The sequence below is a fragment of the Silene latifolia genome, chromosome 10 (genome assembly GCF_048544455.1).
Source record: "Silene latifolia isolate original U9 population chromosome 10, ASM4854445v1, whole genome shotgun sequence".
Taxonomy (NCBI): domain Eukaryota; kingdom Viridiplantae; phylum Streptophyta; class Magnoliopsida; order Caryophyllales; family Caryophyllaceae; genus Silene; species Silene latifolia.
The window spans coordinates 165,013,700-165,035,717 of NC_133535.1; the positions used below are offsets into that span (position 1 = coordinate 165,013,700).

A 22,018-nucleotide genomic window follows, 5' to 3' on the forward strand; every position below is an offset into this window, starting at 1 on the left:
ATTAATAAATTTTTCATGATTATCCGAGTTTCGGCGAATGCTGGTTTATGGCATACCGGCACCCACAAATGTCTTCCGTTTCTACTCAAACTTTGCGTGGCCGCTTGATCTGACCCGAGGAACTTTTTGTGCAATTTCCGGAGAATTTTGTTCCGGGACCCTGGAATCCCGAATAATCGTGTATTATACACTTCAATTTCAGCCATTCGGGAAGTCGTACTAGACCCTGTTTCTTTTTCTTCCGGTTTTTCTATCACGCGTCCGAGGTCATTTCAGGAGTTAACCTATTTGATTTCAGCCTCAGATAACGAGTATTAATACATTTTTCACGATTATCCGAGGTTCGACGATTGCTGGTTTATGGCATACCGGCACCCTCAAATGTCTTCCGTTGCTACTCAAATTTTGCGTGGCCGCTTGATATTACCCGAGGAACTTTCTGTGCGATTTCCGGAGAATTTTGTTCCAGGACTCTGAAATCCGAAAAATCGTGTATTATACACTTCAATTTCAGCCGTTCGTGAGGTCGCATCGGACCCTGTTTCTTTTTCTCCCGGTTTTTCTATCACGCGTCCGAGGTCATTTCAGAAGTTAACCTATTCGATTTCAGCCTCGGATAACGAGTATTAATACATTTTTCACGATTATCCGAGGTTCGACGAATGCTGGTTTATGGCATACCGGCACCCCCAAATGTCTTCCGTTGCTACTCAAATTTTGCGTGGCCGCTTGATCTGACCAGAGTAACTTTCTGTGCGTTATCCGGAGGATTTTGTTCCGGGAACCTGAAATCCCGAAAAATCGTGTAGTATACACTTCAATTTCAGCCGTTCGGGAGGTCGTATCGGACCCTGTTTATTTTTCTCCCAGGTTTTTCTATCACGCGTCCGAGGTCATTTCAGGAGTTAACCTATTCGATTTCAGCCTCGGATAACGAGTATTAATACTTTTTTCACGATTATCCGAGGTTCGACGAATGCTGGTTTATAGCATACCGGCACCCCGAAATGTTTTCCGTTGCTACTCACATTTTGTGTGGCCACTTTATCAGACCCAAGGAACTTTCTGTGTGATTTCCGAAGGATTTTGTACCGGGACCCTGGAATAACGAAAAACCGTTTATTATACACTTCAATTTCAGTCGTTCGGGAGGTCGTACCGGACGCTATTTCTTTTTCTTCCGGTTTTTCTATCACGCGTCCGAGGTCATTTCAGGAGTTAACCTATTCGATTTCAGCCTCGAATAACGAGAATTAATACATTTTTCACGATTATCCGAGGTTCGACGAATGTTGGTTTATGGCATAGCGGTACCCCCAAATGTCTTCCGTTGCTACTCAAATTTTGTGTGGCCGCTTTATCTGACCCGAGGAACTTTCTGTGCGATTTTCAGAGAATTTTGTTCCGGGACCCTGGTATCCCGAAAAACCGTGTATTATACACTTCAATTTCAGCCGTTCGGGAAGTCGTACTAGACCCTGTATCTTTTTCTTACGGTTTTTCTATCACGCGACCGAGGTCATTTTTAGAGTTAACCTATTCGATTTCAGCCTCGGATAATGAGTATTAATAAACTTTTCACGATTATCCGAGTTTCGGCGAATACTGGTTTATGGCATACCGGCACCCCTAAATGTCTTCCTTTGCTACTCAAATTTTGCGTGGCCGCTTTATCTGACTCAAGGAACTTTCTGTGCGATTTTCGGAGATTATGTTCCGGGACCCTGGAATCCCGAAAAACCGTGTTATTATACACTTCAATTTCAGCCGTTCGGGAGGTCGTACCGTATCCTGTTTCATTTTCTCCCGGTTTTTCTATCACATGTCTGAGGTCATTTCAGGAGTTAACCTATTCGATTTCAGCCTCGGATAACGAGTATTAATAAATTTTTCACGATTATCCGAGTTTCGGCGAATGCTAGTTTAAGGCATAGCGGCACCCCCAACTGTCTTCCGTTGCTACTCACATTTTGTGTGGCCACTTAATCTGACCCGAGGAACTTTCTGTGTGATTTCCGGAGGATTTTGTTCCGGGACTCTGGAATCCCGAAAAACCGTGTATTATACACTTCAATTTCAGCCGTTCGGGAGGTCGTATCGAGCCCTGTTTCATTTTCTCCCGGTTTTTCTATCACGCGTCCGTGGTCATTTCAGGAGTTAAACTATTTGATTTCAGCCTCGGATAACGAGTATTAATACATTTTTCACGATTATCCGAGGTTGGACAAATGCTGGTTTATGACATACCGGCACCCCGAAATGTCTTCCGTTGCTACTCACATTTTGCGTGGCCGCTTTATCTGACCCGAGGAACTATCTGTACGATTTTCGGAGAATTTTGTTCCGGGACCCTATAATCCCGAAAAACCGTGTATTATACACTTCAATTTCAGCCGTTCAGGAAGTCGTACTAGACCCTGTTTCTTTTTCTTGCGGTTTTTCTATCACGCGTCCGAGGTCATTTCAGGAGTTAATCTATTTGATTTCAGCCTCGGATAACGAGTATTAATACATTTTTCACGATTATCCGAGGTTGGACAAATGCGGGTTTATGGCATACCGGCACCCCCAAATGTCTTCCGCTGCGACTCACATTTTGTGTGGCTACTTTATCTGACCCGAGGAACTTTCTGTGTGATTTCCGGAGGATTTTGTTCTGCGACCTTGGAATCCCGAGAAACCGTGTATTATACACTTCAATTTCAGCCGTTCAGGAGGTCCTACCGGATCATGTTTCATTTTCTCCCGGTTTTTCTATCACATGTCCGAGGACATTTCAGGAGTTAACCTATTCGATTTCAACCTCGGATAACGAGTATTAATAAATTTTTTACGATTATCCGAGTTTCCGCGAATGCTGTTTTATGGCATACCGGCACCCACAAATGTCTTCCGTTGCTACTCAAATTTTGCGTGGCCGCTTGATCTGACCCGAGGAACTTTCTGTGCGATTTCCGGATAATTTTGTTCCGGGACCCTGGAATCCCGAATAACTGTGTATTATACACTTCAATTTCAGCCGTTCGGGAAGTCGTACTAGACCCAGTTTCTTTTTCATCCGGTTTTTCTATCACGTGTCTGAGGTCTTTTCAGGAGTTAGCCTATTCAATTCCAGCCTCGGATAACGAGTGTTAATACATTTTTCACGATTATCCGAGGTTGGACAAATGCTGGTTTATGACATACCGGCACCCCCAAATGTCTTCCGTTGCTACTCACATTTTGTGTGGCCACTTTATTTGACCCGAGGAACTTTCTGTGTGATTTCCGGAGGATTTTGTTCCGGGACACTGGAATCCCGAAAACCCATGTATTATACACTTCAATTTCAGCCGTTCGGGAGGTCGTATCGGACCCTGTTTCATTTTCTCCCGGTTTTTCTATCACGCGTCCGAGGACATTTCAGGAGTTAAACTATTCGATTTTAGCCTCGAATAACGAGTATTAATACATTTTCACGATTATCCGAGTTCGACGAATGTTGGTTTATGGCATAGCGGCACCCCCAAATATCTTCCGTTGCTTCTCACATTTTGTGTGGCCAGTTTATCTGACCCAAGGAACTTTCTGTGTGATTTCCGGAGGATTTTGTTCTGCGACCCTGGAATCCCGAAAAACCGTGTTATTATACACTTAAATTTCAGCCGTTCGGGAGGTCGTACCGTATCCTGTTTCATTTTCTCCCGGTTTTTCTATCACGTGTCCGAGGTCATTTCAGGAGTTAACCTATTCGATTTCAGTCTCGGATAACGAGTATTAATAAATTTTTCACGATTATCCGAGTTTCGGAGAATGCTAGTTCAAGGCATAGCGGCACCCCCAAATGTCTTCCGTTGCTACTCAAATTTTGCGTGGGGTCTTTATCTGACCCGAGGAACTTTCTTTGCGATTTTCGGAGAATTTTGTTCCGGGACCCTGAAATCCCGAAAAACCGTGTGTTATACACTTCAATTTCAGCCGTTCGGGAGGTCGTACCGGGCCCTGTTTCTTTTTCTCCCGGTTTTTCTATCACGCGTCCGAGGTCATTTCAAGAGTTAACTTATTCGATTTCAGTCTCGGATAACGAGTATTAATACATTTTTCACGATTATTCGAGATTCGACGAATGCTAGTTTAAGGCATAGCGGCACCCCCAAATGTCTTCCTTTGCTACTCAAAGGTTGCGTGGCTGCTTTATTTGACCCGAGGAACTTTCTGTGCGATTTTCAGAGAATTTTGTTCCAGGACCCTAGAATCCCGAAAAACCGTGTATTATACACTTCAATTTCAGCCGTTCGGGAAGTCGTACTAGACCCTCTTTCTTTTTCTTCCGATTTTTCTATCACGCGTCCGAGGTCATTTCAGGGGTTAACCTATTCGATTTCAGCCTCGGATAACAAGTATTAATACGTTTTTCACGATTATCCGAGGTTGGACAAATGTGGGTTTATGGCATATCGGCACCCCCAAATGTCTTCCGTTGCGACTCACGTTTAGTGTGGCCACTTTATCTGACCCAAGGAACTTTCTGTGTGATTTTCGGAGGATTTTTTTCCGAAACCCTGGAATCCCGAATAACCGTGTATTATACACTTCAATTTCAGCCATTCGGGAAGTCGTACTAGACCCTGTTTCTTTTTCTTCCGGTTTTTCTATCACGCGTCCGAGGTCATTTCAGGAGTTAACCTATTTGATTTCAGCCTCAGATAACGAGTATTAATACATTTTTCACGATTATCCGAGGTTCGACGAATGCTGGTTTATGGCATACTGGCACCCTCAAATGTCTTCCGTTGCTACTAAAATTTTGCGTGGCCGCTTGATATTACCCGAGGAACTTTCTGTGCGATTTCCGGAGAATTTTGTTCCAGGACCCTGAAATCCGAAAAATCGTGTATTATACACTTCAATTTCAGCCGTTCGGGAGGTCGTATCGGACCCTGTTTCTTATTCTCCCGGTTTTTCTATCACGCGTCACAGGTCATTTCAGAAGTTAATCTATTCGATTTCAGCCTCGGATAACGAGTATTAATACATTTTTCACGATTATCCGAGGTTCGACGAATGCTGGTTTATGGCATACCGGCACCCCCAAATGTCTTCCGTTGCTACTCAAATTTTGCGTGGCCGCTTGATCTGACCAGAGTAACTTTCTGTGCGATTTCCGGAGAATTTTGTTCCGGGAACCTGAAATCCCGAAAAATCGTGTATTATACACTTCAATTTCAGCCGTTCGGGAGGTCGTATCGGACCCTGTTTATTTTTCCCCCGGTTTTTCTATCACGCGTCCGAGGTCATTTCAGGAGTTAACCTATTCGATTTCAGCCTCGGATAACGAGTATTAATACATTTTTCACGATTATCCGAGATTCGACGAATGCTGGTTTATAGCATACCGACACCCCCAAATGTCTTCCGTTGCTACTCACATTTTGTTTGGCCACTTTATCAGACCCGAGGAACTTTCTGTGTGATTTCCGAAGGATTTTGTTCCGGGACCCTGGAATACCGAAAAACCGTGTATTATACACTTCAATTTCAGTCGTTCGGGAGGTCGTACCAGACCCTATTTCTTTTTCTTCCGGTTTTTCTATCACGCGTCCGAGGTCATTTCAGGAGTTAACCTATTCGATTTCAGCCTCGAATAACGAGAATTAATACATTTTTCACGATTATCCGAGGTTTGGCGAATGCTGGTTTATGACATACCGGCACCCACAAATGTCTTCCGTTTCTACTCAAATCTTACATGGCCGCATGATCTGACCCGAGGAACTTTCTGTGCGATTTTCAGAGAATTTTGTTCCGGGACCCTGGAATCCCGAAAACCCGTGTATTATACACTTCAATTTCAGCCATTCGGGAAGTCGTACTAGACCCTGTTTCTTTTTCTTCCGGTTTTTCTATCACGCGTCCGAGGTCATTTCAGGAGTTAAACTATTCGATTTCCGCCTCGGATAACGAGTATTAACACATTTTTCACGATTATCCGAGGTTCGACGAATGTTGGTTTATGGCATAGCGGCACCCCTAAATGTCTTCCGTTGCTACCCAAATTTTGTGTGGCCGCTTTATCTGACCCGAGGAACTTTCTGTGCGATTTTGAGAGAATTTTGTTCCGGGACCCTGGAATCCCGAAAAACCGTGTATTATACACTTCAATTTCAGCCGTTCGGGAAGTCGTACTAGACCCTGTTTTTTTTTCTTACGGTTTTTCTATCACGCGACCGAGGTCATTTTAGGAGTTAACCTATTCGATTTCAGCCTCGGATAGCGAGTATTAAAAAAAATTTCACGATTATCCGAGTTTCGGCGAATACTGGTTTATGGCATACCGGCACCCCTAAATGTCTGTATTTGCTACTTAAATTTTGCGTGGCCGCTTTATCTGACTCGAGGAACTTTCTGTGCGATTTTCGGAGATTTTGTTCCGGGACCCTGGAATCCCGAAAAACCGTGTATTATACATCAATTTCAGCCGTTCGGGAGGTCGTACCGCCTGTTTCTTTTTCTCCCGGTTTTTCTACCACGTGTCCGAGGTCATTTCAGAAGTTAACCTAATCGATTTCAGCCCCGGATAACGAGTATTAATACATTTTTCACGATTAACCAAGGTTCGGCGAATGCTGATTTATGGCATACCTGCACCCCCAAATGTCTTCCGTTGCTACTCAAATTTTCTAAGGCCGCTTTATTTGATCCGAGGAACTTTCTTTGCATTTTTCGTAGAATTTTGTTCCGGGACCCTAGAATCCCGAAAAACCGTGTACTATACACTTCAATTTCAGCCATTCTGGAGGTCGTACCGGACCCTGTTTCGTTTTCTCCCGGTTTTTCTATCACGCGTCCGAGGTCATTTCAGGAGTTAACCTATTGGATTTGAGCCTCGGATAACGAGTATTAATACATTTTTCACGATTATCCGAGGTTGGACAAATGCTGGTTTATGGCATACCGGCACCCCCCAAATGTCTTCCGTTGCAACTCACATTTTGTGTGGCCACTTTATCTGACCCGAGGACTTTCTGTGTGATTTCCGGAGGATTTTGTTCCAGGACCCTGGAATCCCGAATAACCGTGTATTATACACTTCAATTTCAGCCGTTCGGGAAGTCGTACTAGACCCTATTTCTTCCTCTTCCGGTTTTTCTATCACGCGTCCGATGTCATTTCAGAAGTTAACCTATTCGATTTCAGCCTCTGATAACGAGTATTAATACATTTTTCATGATTATCCAAGGTTCGACGAATGCTGGTTTATGGCATACCGGCACCCGCAAATGTCTTCCGTTGCTACTCAAATTTTGCTTGGCCGCTTGATCTGACCCGAGGAACTTTATGTGCGATTTCCAGAGAATTTTGTTCCGGGACCCTGAAATCCGAAAAATCGTGTATTATACACTTCAATTCCAGCCGTTCGGGAGGTCGTATCGGACCCTGTTTCTTTTTCTCCTGGTTTTTCCATCAAGCGTCCGAGGTCATTTCAGAAGTTAACCTATTCGATTTCAGCCTCGGATAACGAGTATTAATACATTTTTCACGATTATCCGAGGTTCGACGAATGCTGGTTTATGGCATACCGGCACCCCCAAATGTCTTCTGTTGCTACTCAAATTTTGTGTGGCCGCTTGATCTAACCCGAGTAACTTTCTGTGCGATTTCCGGAGAATTTTGTTCCGGGAACCTGAAATCCCGAAAAATCGTGTATAATACACTTCATATTCAGCCGTTCGGGTGGTCGTATCGGACCCTGTTTCTTTTTCTCCCGGTTTTTCTATCACGCTTCCGAGGTCATTTCAGAAGTTAACCTATTCGATTTCAGCCTCGGATAACGAGTATTAATACATTTTTCATGATTATCCGAGGTTTGACGAATGCTAGTTTATGGAGTACCGGCACCCCCAAACGTCTTCCGTTGCTACTCAAATTTTGCGTGGCCGCTTGATCTGACCCGAGTAACTTTCTGTACCATTTCCGGAGAATTTTGTTCCGGGAACCTGAAATCCCGAAAAATCGTGTATTATACACTTCAATTTCAGCCGTTCGGGAGGTCGTATCGGACCCTGTTTCTTTTTCTCACGGTTTTTCTATCACGCGTCCTAGGTCATTTCAGGAGTTAACCTATTCGATTTCAGCCTCGGATAACGAGTATTAATACATTTTTCACGATTATCCGAGGTTCGACGAATGCTGGTTTATAGCATACCGGCACCCCCAAATGTCTTCCGTTGCTACTCACGTTTTGTGTGGCCACTTTATCAGACCCGAGGAACTTTCTGTGTGATTTCCGGAGGATTTTGTTCCGGGACCCTGGAATACCGAAAAACCGTGTATTAATACACTTCAATTTCAGTCGTTCGGGAGGTCGTACCGAACCCTGTTTCTTTTTCTTCCGATTTTTCTATCACGCGACCGAGGTTATTTCAGGAGTTAACCTATTCGATTTCAGCCTCGAATAACGAGAATTAATACATTTTTCACGATTATCCGAGGTTCGACGAATGTTGGTTTATGGCATAGCGGCACCCCCAAATGTCTTCCGTTGCTACTCAAATTTTGTGTGGCCGCTTTATCTGACCCGAGGAACTTTCTGTGCGATTTTCAGAGAATTTTGTTCCGGGACCCTGGAATCCCAAAAAACCGTGTATTATACACTTCAATTTCAGCCGTTCGGGAAGTCGTACTAGACCCTGTTTCTTTTTCTTACGGTTTTTCTATCACGCGGCCGAGGTCATTTTAGGAGTTAACCTATTCGATTTCAGCCTCGGATAACGAGTATTAATAAATCTTTCACGGTTATCCGAGGTTGGACAAATGCTGGTTTATGGCATACCGGCACCCCCAAATGTCTTCCGTTGCTACTCACATTTTGTGTGGCCACTTTATCTGACCCGAGGACTTTCTGTGTGATTTCCGGAGGATTTTGTTCCGGGACCCTGGAATCTCGAATAACCGTGTATTATATACACTTCAATTTCAGCCGTTCGGGAAGTCGTACTAGACCCTGTTTCTTTCTCTTCCGGTTTTTCTATCACGCGTCCGAGGTTATTTCAGGAGTTAACCTATTCGATTTCAGCCTCTGATAACGAGTATTAATCCATTTTTCACGATTATCCAAGGTTCGACGAATGCTGGTTTATGGCATACCGGCACCCGCAAATGTCTTCCGTTGCTACTCAAATTTTGCGTGGCCGCTTGATCTGACCCCAGGAACTTTCTGTGCGATTTCCGGAGAATTTTGTTCCGGGACCCTGAAATCCGAAAAATCGTGTATTATACATAGAGCTGGCAAGTCTGACCCGACCCGAGTGACCCGACCCGAACCCGAGCAAACCCGACCCGACCCGAACCCGAAAATATTGTGACCCGAAACCGACCCGACCCGATACTGACCCGATTAAATTGATGACCCGACAATTATTAAGCTTAATTTTGATCAAAATGAAAGTGATTTTGTGTTTAGATTGATATATTTGACTTAGTAATAGATTAACTAAACCAAATAATAGGTTAAAAACTAAATTTAATGGTAAAAAATTATAGTAATGTGATTAAGTTAACCGACCCGATAATGACCCGACCCAAACCCGACCCGACCAGATATATCTTTTGACCCGAAATGACCCGACCCGATAACGACCCGAACCCGACCTGACTCGACCCGAAAGGGTATGCTGACCCGATATGACCCGAACCCGATATGACCCGACCCGACGTGACCCGACCCAAACCCGACCCGAGTGACCCGATTGCCACGTCTAATATTTATACACTTCAATTTCAGCCGTTCGGGAGGTCGTATCGGACCCTGTTTCTTTTTCTCCCGGTTTTTCTATCACGCGTCCGAGGTCATTTCAGAAGTTAAGCTATTCGATTTCAGCCTCGGATAACGAGTATTAATACATTTTTCACGATTATCCGAGGTTCGACGAATGTTGGTTTATGGCATACCGGAACCCCCAAATGTCTTCCGTTGCTACTCAAATTTTGCGTGGCCGCTTGATCTGACCTGAGTAACTTTCTGTGCGATTTCCGGAGAATTTTGTTCCGGGAACCTGAAATCCCGAAAAATCGTGTATTATACACTTCAATTTCAGCCGTTCGGGAGGTCGTATCGGACCCTGTTTCTTTTTCTCCCGGTTTTTCTATCACGCGTCCTAGGTCATTTCAGGAGTTAACCTATTCGATTTCAGCCTCGGATAACGAGTATTAATACATTTTTCACGATTATCCGAGGTTCGACGAATGCTGGTTTATAGCATACCGACACCCCCAAATGTCTTTCGTTGCTACTCACATTTTGTGTGCCCACTTTATCTGTGACACCCCGCGATAAAGCGGAAAGTATAACTAATAAATTTTTGCGGAATTTAGTGAGATTTTAAAAACTTTTAAATTACTAGCTAAAGATTAGCACGCGGGTGCCACTAACGGAATGAAACAAATACTACAACAGACAATTTTAGGTTATTACAACCCAAGTCTAGAAAGCGGGGAAAATATATCCCACGAATAAACATATGATGGGTTTCTAAACTAGCAACTAAGGTCCAAGGGTTTAGTTCTCGCTAGCCCACACGTCTTCCCCACGTAAGCATCTTCACCACCTGTCATTCATGTAAACATGAACGCCACAGTCAGTGGGGAGTAGCTCAAGGTTCTCCCAGCCACAATATGTCGGAATGCAAGTAACAAACACTTAATTAAACACATTAATCATGCATCATATATGAACAATAAAGAACAAGGAGATATAATGGATAATCATGATGAGATAGACATATTGCATTCTTAAAGAGATAGGCATGGTACATTATATTAAACATGCATTCAAGGGAACAAATCATGGATATGAGATTAGGCATCTAATCATATGAAGAAGGTAAATAACGGGTCAATTAAATAGAAATTACAAGGATGGAAACCAATAGCCATTACTTTGAAAATCTCTTAACAACCATAGCACGGGACGTGGCTACTAAGGTCACATTCATACTTATGGCTTGCATATCACCATAAGAACGGATGGGAACATCGATCCCGGCGATCATATCGCAACTAGGGGCTTGCGTCTCACCACTAGTATCCGATAGGACCAAGACTCTCACAAACAATCATACTAGACATGAACTCTCGTATATAAGGATACGCCAATGACCATAATCAAGCAAGACATTTACGAAGGATTGACTCAAAACAAGACAAACCCCTAGACTCCAACCTCTTGGTAGGACGACGATCATAATACGGTCCTAGTCTAAACCTGGATCCAGACTCTCGGGATGGACGTCACCCGATTCGACAAACGATATACCAATCGTATCCAAGACTCGAAACATGGCACACACTCGTAACCAAAGGTCGAGTAACCTCTAATCGGAAACATGGCACACACCCGTAACCAAAGGTCCGAAGAAAGGCGGAAGGATATCCTAATTCGGAAACATGGCACACACCCGTAACCAAAGGTCCGAAAGAGGAAAGATAAACCAATCCGGAAACATGGCACACACTCGTAACCAAAGGTCCGAAAGAGGAAAGATAAGGAATGTCAAGTAGTCACACAATGTAAAACGTCACACTTGGGTCACAATAAGAGTAAGAATGATCATGCAAACATCATATGACACGGGATCTTTAATGTCACATTCATACTCATGGCTTGCATCTCACCATGAGTACGGATGGGAACATCAATCCCGACGATCATATCGCAACTAGAGGGCTTATAGCTCACCCCTAGTACCCGGTAGGACCGAGACTCTCATAACAGAACAATACAAGACATTATCAAGAATATGAATCTTACAAGTACTTTAAACAAATATCTCATGCTTGTATTATATTAATGAATATTCCATTTTCTGATTTAACGTGCCGATTAAATAAGATATAATGAATGGTAATGAATAATTAACATTATATGAAAATTACGGAATAAAATGTGACCAAACGTCCAAACCCACATGACTCATTCATGAGCCCAACATGTGAACTATCATAAGCCCAAACAAACAAACAAAGGGAGCCCAACCAAATTAACAAAACAAATCCAACTCCATTAATAAGATAAGCCCAAATGAGTAAATGTGTAAAAGAGCGATATTAACGAATTACGTTATATAAAATACGAGACGGTAATTTAAACGTTTAAAATGAACTAAACTAGGCGCCTAAAGCAACCATATCTACGACTAAGGGAGCTCTTGCTTTCCTAAATCATTACCAATCTAAATTCTGAACTTTTTTGTTCTCTCATCGACTACACTGACAACCCATGTGACCGTTCTTGTTAGCTAACTCCGTTGTACAGCCATCTTTTATACGCAAATAAATCCCAACTAGTCAAGCTTGTCAAACAACCGTATACTCTTAACAACCAAGTTGCCAGGCTGCTTCGATTTACAAAGCTATTACCAAAAAGTTGCAGGAATTAAGCAACTCAAAAATAGCGCCTAAACCGAGTACACACCCCATACGCTTTAACCAATATCGCCAGGAAACTTCAAATTATCGTGGACAACAATGACATTGTTTTGGTTTTTCCTACACAGCCTTGTGAACTGTTAAATTCCCCCCTTTTTTTTGTGCAGCAACCTGCAATTCTAATGCAGGCGGTTATTTTCAGTCTCTATTTCCCGAAATCTCGAATCGTGTAACATCCTACAAGTGAGCCGTCTCTATTGAGTCTACCCTGTAAACCAGTCCACACAGTCCCTATTCCGACGACCCAGAACAGACTCGAAAAGGGTACATGAAACCGTAACTCTAGGGTACCATAACGGTCCCAATTTCAGATAAAGACCGTCTATCACGGCTCCCAAAACGACACCCAACAAAAAGATCTGACTACCCCAATTCCGATGCCCAAATCGAGGGACAATACCGTCCCAAAACAATCTATTTCAGGCCCTAACACAAGACGAAAATTTACCATTCACATAAGACAAGTAAAGAATCAAACTTTATCAGAAATAAGACATATAAAAAGACACAACAAGACGGAATTTCTACATTTGTCGAGTAACCTATCACCGTTACCTTATAATTTCCTCAACGAGCACGATTTCCGACACAAACTGCTCCGGGTCTTCAAAACCTTCATCAGAGAGCAAGAACAACGGATAAAGAAGCTAAAAGACGAAACTTTTATACGACGGCGAAAGACGAACCCACCACAAGAACGAGACTTTCTTACCTTAAAAGAACGAGGAAGGAACGAGGAAGCTAATGGTACAAAAATAATGGAGTTTGGTTGAGAAACGAAAGCGGGATTGGAGTTTGAAGGGTGCGAAAATAGAGTTTATACACTCACTGGTTGTTTTATTGTTGTTTGCTGCTGAGACAACGAAAAAGAAAGGGGATATGGGCTTGGATTGGTCCGTCCACTTTGTGTGAGTGTGAGATAGATTATTATATTATTTAGGTGTAGAAAATAGGTGAATGTGTGTATGTGTTGTCGGGATCGGATTGGTTCAGATTAATTCTAGTCTTATCAAGAGAAATGTGACGGTCCTAAGTTAGACGGAAATTAAGACGGGAATTAATATTATTACTGTCACTATTATTATCCGACCAAAAATACGTATACATATATTATTATATAAATCATGCCTTAAAGATATAATTTAATCGTACGTATTTTTATATAAACGAGCTTTTATATAATACGTTTATAAAAAGGGTTATTTCATGGGAATAATCCAACCTATGTCTCTCCTTCTCATATTAATCCAACTTATGTTTTAACCCATATTAATCTGACCTATACGCTCATTCTTCCCAGAATACACCCGGTAACCTACTACTTGTTTGGCAGGTCACACTTTTAACCAAAAAAAATTAAAAACAAATAATAACCTTTTTAACTCCTTCCCTTCATCCTCATCAACAATCACCAAACACCAATAACCGCAGCACCAACGAACAACCATACCCCTTCTCTATAGTCCCATCCCGTTACACACCGCCTGCCACCGCTAAATCTCTAAACCCCAAATTAATATTTACCCCCAAATTAATTTGGAGATCTAGGGTTCTACAAAATCTGTCAACACATCGTTCAAAACAGATTCATTCGTTGTTTCAAGAGTCGAGTCTTTCAGCCTCCAAAACTTGACACACACACAGCAAACCTATTACATATGGAGTAGTTTTACTTTGTATATCTTCAATTAATTATTGCAATCCTAGATTACACGTGGGTTGTTTATCCATATCCTGCTTGTGGCATGTCATTGGACTTTAGGGACAAGTTTGGTCGGACAGGTCTTCATTGGGCTGCATACTATGGAAGGTATACTCTTTGTGAATTGTGAGTATCAATGTATCATGATACATTGTTCTTCTGCAAATGTTTTGTCATTCTTGATAAACACGAGCATTTTCCTTGCATTCTTCGAGTGCTATTATTGAGAGCTTGCTGATTTGTTTATCTCTGGCTATTAGCTCTCTTTCTCCATTGTGTATCTAATTGTTGGAGAATTAATGGTAATGATAAATGAAGAAGGAAAAAGAAATCCCAGAAGAAAAGTTCCAGGAAGAAACGAATAAGAAGATCAATGGTTTTGAAATAAAATTAGGAGGACAATGGTGTTTGGTTGTCAGACCAACCAATTGCTACAAATTATTGTTGCTGTAAATCTGTAATTATGTAATTTAGTTAGGATTTTTCTGGATTTTGAGAAAGTTTGAGTTTTATTTTTAATTTTGAGGAAAGTTATTGATTTGGGAAGACGAAGATTGACAAACAATGTAGAAAAAGAAAAAAAAAAATAGACCCCATAAAGTCACCTGTTGGAAAACTTGTGATATCAAGTAAATTATGTGATCGGTTTAGTACAAGTTAAATGATGTCAAAGTTCGGATTTTTCTCAGTTAAACATTAGGTTGGATTAATATAAGAAGAGGGGTCTTAGTTTGGATTATTCCCGTGAAATAACCCTTATAAAAATCGTGTTTGACATAAAATTAATTAAATAGAATAATTCAAAAATATGAAATAAAGTAATCGAACAATTTAATAAATTTAAAATGACAAATGGAAAATTTGCGGGTGTTACATTATCAGACCCGAGGAACTTTCTGTGTGATTTCCGGAGGATTTTGTTCCGGGACCGAAAAACCGTGTATTATACACTTCAATTTCAGTCGTTCGGGAGGTCGTACCGGACCCTGTTTCTTTTTCTTCTGGTTTTTCTATCACGCGTCCGAGGTTATTTCAGGAGTTAACCTATTCGATTTCAGCCTCGAATAACGAGAATTAATACATTTTTCACGATTATCCGAGATTCGGCGAATGCTGGTTTATGGCATACCGGCACCCCCAAATATCTTCCTTTGCTACTCAAATATTGCGTGGTTGCTTTATCTGACTCGAGGAACTTTCTGTGCGATTTTCGGAGATTTTGTTCCGGGACCCTGGAATCCCGAAAAACCGTGTATTATACATATCAATTTTAGCCGTTCGGGAGGTCGTACCGGATCCTGTTTCTTTTTCTCCCGGTTTTTCTACCACGTGTCCGAGGTCATTTCAGGAGTTAACCTAATCGATTTCAGCCCCGGATAACGAGTATTAATACATTTTTCACGATTAACCAAGGTTCGGCGAATGCTGGTTTATGGCATACCTGCACCCCCAAATGTCTTCCGTTGCTACTCAAATTTTGCAAGGCTGCTTTATCTGATCCGAGGAACTTTTTTTGCGATTTTCGTAGAATTTTGTTCCGGGACCCTAGAATCCCGAAAAACCGTGTACTACACTTCAATTTAAGCCGTTCTGGAGGTCGTACCGGACCCTGTTTCTTTTTCTCCCGGTTTTTCTATCACGAGTCCGAGGTCATTTCAAGAGTTAACCTATTCGATTTCAGCCTCGGATAACGAGTAATAATACATTTTTCACGATTATCCGAGGTTGGACATGTAGGATTTATCTGTATGCATCCCTTTATATTCAAGGATTATAACGAATTTTATGAAGGTGATCACTAGTCATAAAATAAAATTACATAAACAAAAATAAGGGATTAAGAAATAACCTCCGGTCCTAGCAAAAACGGCCTATGAACAATATCGCAATGATATTCTCCTATCAGTTGCACCCAAGATGATATGAGATATGCCCTTTGATTATGCTAGAATCGATCCAAATTTTCTGTAAAAATTTAGGTTATTTTGTGTTTTTTTTATGAGAGTAGAGATTAGGTTAAAAGAGAATTAGGGTAGAGAAAATGATCTCCCTTCCCCTCTTATTGAAACAGAAAAATGGGAGTGAATAAGGGAGATATTATTTTCCCTAAATTCGGCCCATATCACCGAAATAAGGAGTATGATTTCCTTATTTTCGGTTATTCCAAAAATGTATAAAATGAGTTAAATTGTCATCTAGTGAATACCGATTACATTTAATTACGAATTAACAGATTAATTCGTCCAAGCTAACATTACATACATTTAATTAAATATAAATTATTATATTCAATTTACGAATTGACAGTTAATTCGTCCAACTAATATTATTTAATCTTCATTAAATAATTGTCTCATCAACACATTGACTAACTGTTTAGTCATATAAGGCATCAATGTGATTATATTTCTATAACCACATCTCTCAAACACATCCTATAGGTGTGACCTTTAGGGACCAGTTGATCACCGCCATCTGTATGATAATAACTTCAAACTTTCTAGCAAGCCAACCGTTATTAGGTAATCGTTAATCAACTGATTAAAATACGAAGTATACCCTTGTGAACCTGTAAGAGATTTACAAATGTTATCACACTAATTTGTGGAGGACACAAGCTCCAACAGGACAAATGTTGGTTTATGGCATACCGGCACCCCAAAATGTCTTCCGTTGCTACTCACATTTTGTGTGGCCACTTTATCTGACCCGAGGACTTTCTGTGTGATTTCTGGAGGTCTTTGTTCCGGGACCCTGGAATCCCGAATAACCGTGTATTATACACTTCAGTTTCAGCCGTTCGGGAAGTCGTACTAGACCCTGTTTCTTTCTCTTCCGGTTTTTCTATCACGCGTCCGAGGTCATTTCAGGAGTTAACCTATTCGATTTCAGGCTCTGATAACGAGTATTAATACATTTTTCACGATTATCCAAGGTTCGACGAATGCTGGTTTATGGCATACCGGCACCCGCAAATGTCTTCCGTTGCTACTCAAATTTTGAGTGGCCGCTTGATCTGACCTGAGGAACTTTCTGTGCGATTTCCGGAGAATTTTGTTCAGGGACCCTGAAATCCGAAAAATCGTGTATTATACACTTCAATTTCAGCCATTCGGGAGGTCGTATCGGACCTGTTTCTTTTTCTCCCGGTTTTTCTATCACGCGTCCGAGGATATTTCGGAAGTTAACCTATTCGATTTCAGCCTCGGATAATGAGTATTAATACATTTTTCACGATTATCCGAGGTTCAACGAATGCTGGTTTATGGCATACCGGCTCCCCCAAATATCTTCCGTTGCTACTCAAATTTTGCGTGGCCGCTTGATCTGACCCGAGTAACTTTCTGTGTGATTTCCGGAGGATTTTGTTCCGGGACCCTGGAATACCGAAAAACCGTGTATTATATACACTTCAATTTCAGTCGTTCGGGACGTCGTACCGGACCCTGTTTCTTTTTCTTCCGGTTTTTCTATTACGCGTCCGAGGTTATTTCAGGAGTTAACCTATTCGATTTCAGCCTCGAATAATGAGAATTAATACATTTTTCACGATTATCCGAGGTTCGGCGAATGCTGGTTTATGGCATACCGGCACCCCCAAATGTCTTCCGTTGCTACTCAATTTTGCGTGGCCGCTTGATCTGACTCGAGAAACCTTATGTGCGATTTCTGGAGAATTTTGTTCCGGGACCCTGGAATCCCGAAAAACCGTGTATTATACACTTCAATTTCAGCCGTTCGGGAGGTCGTATCGGACCCTGTTTCATTTTATCCTGGTTTTTCTATCACGCGCCCGAGGTCATTTCAGGAGTTAAACTATTCGATTTCAGCCTCGGATAACAAGTATTAATACATTTTCACGATTATCCGAGGTTCGACGAATGTTGGTTTATGGCATAGCGGCACCCCCAACTGTCTTCCGTTGCTACTTAAATTTTGCGTGGCCGCTTTATCTGACCCGAGGAACTTTATGTGCGATTTTCGGAGAATTTTGTTCCGGGACCCTGGAATCCCGAAAACCGTGTATTATGCACTTCAATTTCAGCCATTCGGAAAGTCCTACTAGACCCGTTTCATTTTCTTCCGATTTTTCTATCACGTGTCCGAGGTCATTTCAGGAGTTAACCTATTCGATTTCAGCCTCGGATAACGAGTATTAATAAAATATTCACGATTATCCGAGTTTCGGCGAATGATGGTTTATGGCATACCGGCACCCCTAAATGTCTTCCTTTGCTACTCAAATTTTGCGTGGCCGTTTTATCTGACTCGAGGAACTTTCTGTGCGATTTTCGGAGATTTTGTTCCGGGACCCTGGAATCCCGAAAAACCGTGTATTATACGCATCAATTTCAGCCGTTCGGGCGGTCGTACCGGATCCTGTTTCTTTTTCTCCCGCCTTTAATTTCTACCACGTGTCCGAGGTCATTTCAGAAGTTAACCTATTCGATTTCAGCCCCGGATAACGACTATTAATACATTTTTCATGATTAACCAAGGTTCGGCGAATGCTGGTTTATGGCATACCTGCACCCCCAAATGTCTTCCGTTGCTACTCAAATTTTGCAAGGCCGCTTTATCTGATCCGAGGTATTTCTCTGCGATTTTCGTAGAATTTTGTTCCAGGACCCTAGAATCCCGAAAAACCGTGTACTATACACTTCAATTTCAGCCGTTCGGGAGGTCGTACCGGACCCTGTTTCTTTTTCTCCCGGTTTTTCTATCACGCGTCCGAGGTCATTTCAGGAGTTAACCTATTCGATTTCAGCCTCGGATAACGAGTATTAATACATTTTTCACGATTATCCGAGGTTGGACAAATGCTGGTTTATGGCATACCGGCACCCCCAAATGTCTTCCATTGCTACTCACATTTTGTGTGGCCACTTTATCTGACCCGAGTAACTTTCTGTATGATTTCAGGAGGATTTTGTTCCGGGACCCTGGAATCCCGAAAAACCGTGTATTGTACACTTCAATTTCAGCCGTTCGGAAAGTCGTACTAGACCCTGTTTCTTTTTATTCCTGTTTTTCTATCACGCGTCCGAGGTCATTTCAGGAGTTAACCTATTCGATGTCAGCCTCGGATAACGAGTATTAATACATTTTTAACGATTATCCGAGGTTGGACAAATGCTGGTTTATGGCATACCGGCACCCCCAAATGTCTTCCGTTGCTAGTCACATTTTGCGTGGCCGCTTGGTCTGACCCGAGGAACTTTCTGTGCGATTTCTGGAGAATTTTGTTCCGGGACCCTGAAATCCTGAAAAACCGTGTATTATACACTTCAATTTCAGCCGTTCGGATGGTCGTATCGGACCCTGTTTCATTTTATCCTGGTTTTTCTATCACACGTCCGAGGTCATTTCAGAAGTTAAACTATTCGATTTCAGCCTCGGATAACGAGTATTAATACATTTTCACGATTATCCGAGGTTCGACGAATGTTGGTTTGTGGCATAGCGGCACCCCCAAATGTCTTCCGTTGCTACTCAAATTTTGCGTGGCTGCTTAATCTGACCCGAGGAACTTTCTTTGCGATTTTCGTAGAATTTTGTTCCGGGACCCTAGAATCCCGAAAAACCGTGTACTATACACTTCAATTTCAGTCGTTCTGGAGGTCGTACCGGACCCTGTTTCTTTTTATCTCGGTTTTTCTATCACGAGTCCGAGGTCATTTCAAGAGTTTACCTATTCGATTTGAGCCTCGGATAACGAGTATTAATACATTTTCCACGATTATCCGAGGTTCGACGAATGCTAGTTTATGGCATAGCGGCACCCCCAATGTCTTCCTTTGCTACTCAAAGGTTGTGTGGCCGCTTTATCTGATCCGAGGAATTTTCTGTGCGGTTTTCGGAGAATTTTGTTCCGGGACCCTGGAATCCCGAAAAACCGTGTATTATACACTTCAATTTCAGCCGTTCGGGAAGTCGTACCAGACCCTGTTTCTTTTTCTCCCGGTTTTTCTATCACGCGTCCGAGAACATTTCAAGAGTTACCTATTTGATTTCAGCCTCGGATAACGAGTATTAATACATTTTTCACGATTATCAGAGGTTCGACGAATGCTACTAGTTTAAGGCATAGCGGCACCCCCAAATGCCTTCCTTTGCTACTCAAAGGTTGCGTGGTCGCTTTATCTGACCCGAGGAACTTTCTTTGCGGTTGTCGGAGAATTTTGTTCCGGGACCCTGGAATCCTGAAAAACCGTGTATTATACACTTCAATTTCAGCCGTTCGGGAAGTCATACTAGACCCTGTTTCTTTTTCTTCCGGTTTTTCTATCATGCGTCCGAGGTCATTTCAGGAGTTACCCTATTCGATTTCAGCCTCGGATAACGAGTATTAATACATTTTTCACGATTATCCGAGGTTGGACAAATGCGGGTTTATGGCATACCGACACCCCCAAATGTCTTCCGTTGCGACTCACATTTTGTGTGGCCACTTTATCTAACCCGAGGAAGTTTCTGTGTGATTTCCGGAAGATTTTGTTCCGCGACCCTAGAATCCCGAAAAACCGTGTATTATACACTTCAATTTCAGCCGTTCGGGAGGTCGTATCGGACCCTATTTAATTTTCTCCCGGTTTTTCTATCACGCGTCCGAGGTCATTTCAGGAGTTAAACTATTCGTTTTCAGCCTCGGATAACGAGTATTAATACATTTTTCACGATTAACCAAGGTTCGGCGAATGCTGGTTTATGGCATATCTGCACCCCAAATGTCTTCTGTTGCTACTCAAATTTTGCAAGGCCGCTTTATTTGATCCGAGGAACTTTCTTTGCGATTTTCGTAGAATTTTTTTCCGGGACTCTAGAATCCCGAAAAACCGCGTACTATACACTTCAATTTCAGCCGTTCGAGAACTCGTACCGGACCCTGTTTCTTTTTCTCCCGGTTTTTCTATCACGCGTCCGAGGTCATTTCAGGAATTACCCTATTCGATTTCAGCCTCGGATAACGAGTATTAATAAATTTTTCACGATTATCCGAGTTTCGGCGAATGCTGGTTTATGGCATACCGGCACCCTAATTGTCTTCCGTTGCTACTCACATTTTGTGAGGCCACTTTATCTGACCCGAGGAACTTTCTGTGTGATTTCCGGATGATTTTGTTCCGGGACCCTGGAATCCCGAAAAACCGTGTATTATACACTTCAATTTCAGTCGTTCGGAAAGTCGTACTAGACCTGTTTCTTTTTCTTCCGGTTTTTCAATCACGCGTCCGAGGTCATTTCAGGAGTTAACCTATTCGATTTCAGCCTCGGATAACGAGTATTAATACATTTTTCACGATTATTCGAGGTTGGACAAATGCTGGTTTATGGCATACCGACACCCCCAAATGTCTTCCGTTGCTATTCAAATTTTGAGTGGCTGCTTTATCTGACCCGAAGAACTTCCTTTGCGATTTTCGGAGAATTTTTTTCCAGGAACCTGAAATCCCGAAAAACCGTGTATTATACACTTCAATTTCAGCCGTTCGGGAGGTCGTACCGGACCCTGTTTCTTTTTCTCCCGGTTTTTCTATCACGCGCCCGAGGTCATTTCAAGAGTTACCTATTCGATTTCAGCCCCGGATAACGAGTATTAATACATTTTTCACGATTATCCGAGTTTCGACGAATGCTACTAGTTTAAGGCATAGCAGCACCCCCAAATTTCTTACTTTGCTACTCAAAGGTTGCGTGGCCGCTTTATCTGACCTGAGGAACTTTCTGTGCGGTTTTCGGAGAATTTTGTTCCGGGACCCTGGAATCCCGAAAAACCATGTATTATACACTTCAATTTCAGCCATTCGGGAAGTCATACTAGACCCTGTTTCTTTTTCTTCCGGTTTTTCT

At 42.2% G+C, this 22,018-nt stretch overlaps 1 long non-coding RNA gene across 1 annotated transcript; it reads right to left on the reverse strand.

The window, feature by feature from the left end:
* Nucleotides 1-10,410: 10,410 nt before the first annotated feature.
* Nucleotides 10,411-13,375, reverse strand: LOC141609536 (uncharacterized). Its single transcript, XR_012527458.1, has 3 exons — nt 13,178-13,375; nt 13,021-13,078; nt 10,411-10,586 (listed from the first exon to the last, which is right to left on the reverse strand). It is a non-coding gene; the product is annotated as an uncharacterized LOC141609536 (long non-coding RNA).
* Between the last annotated feature and the right edge of the window lie 8,643 nt (nt 13,376-22,018).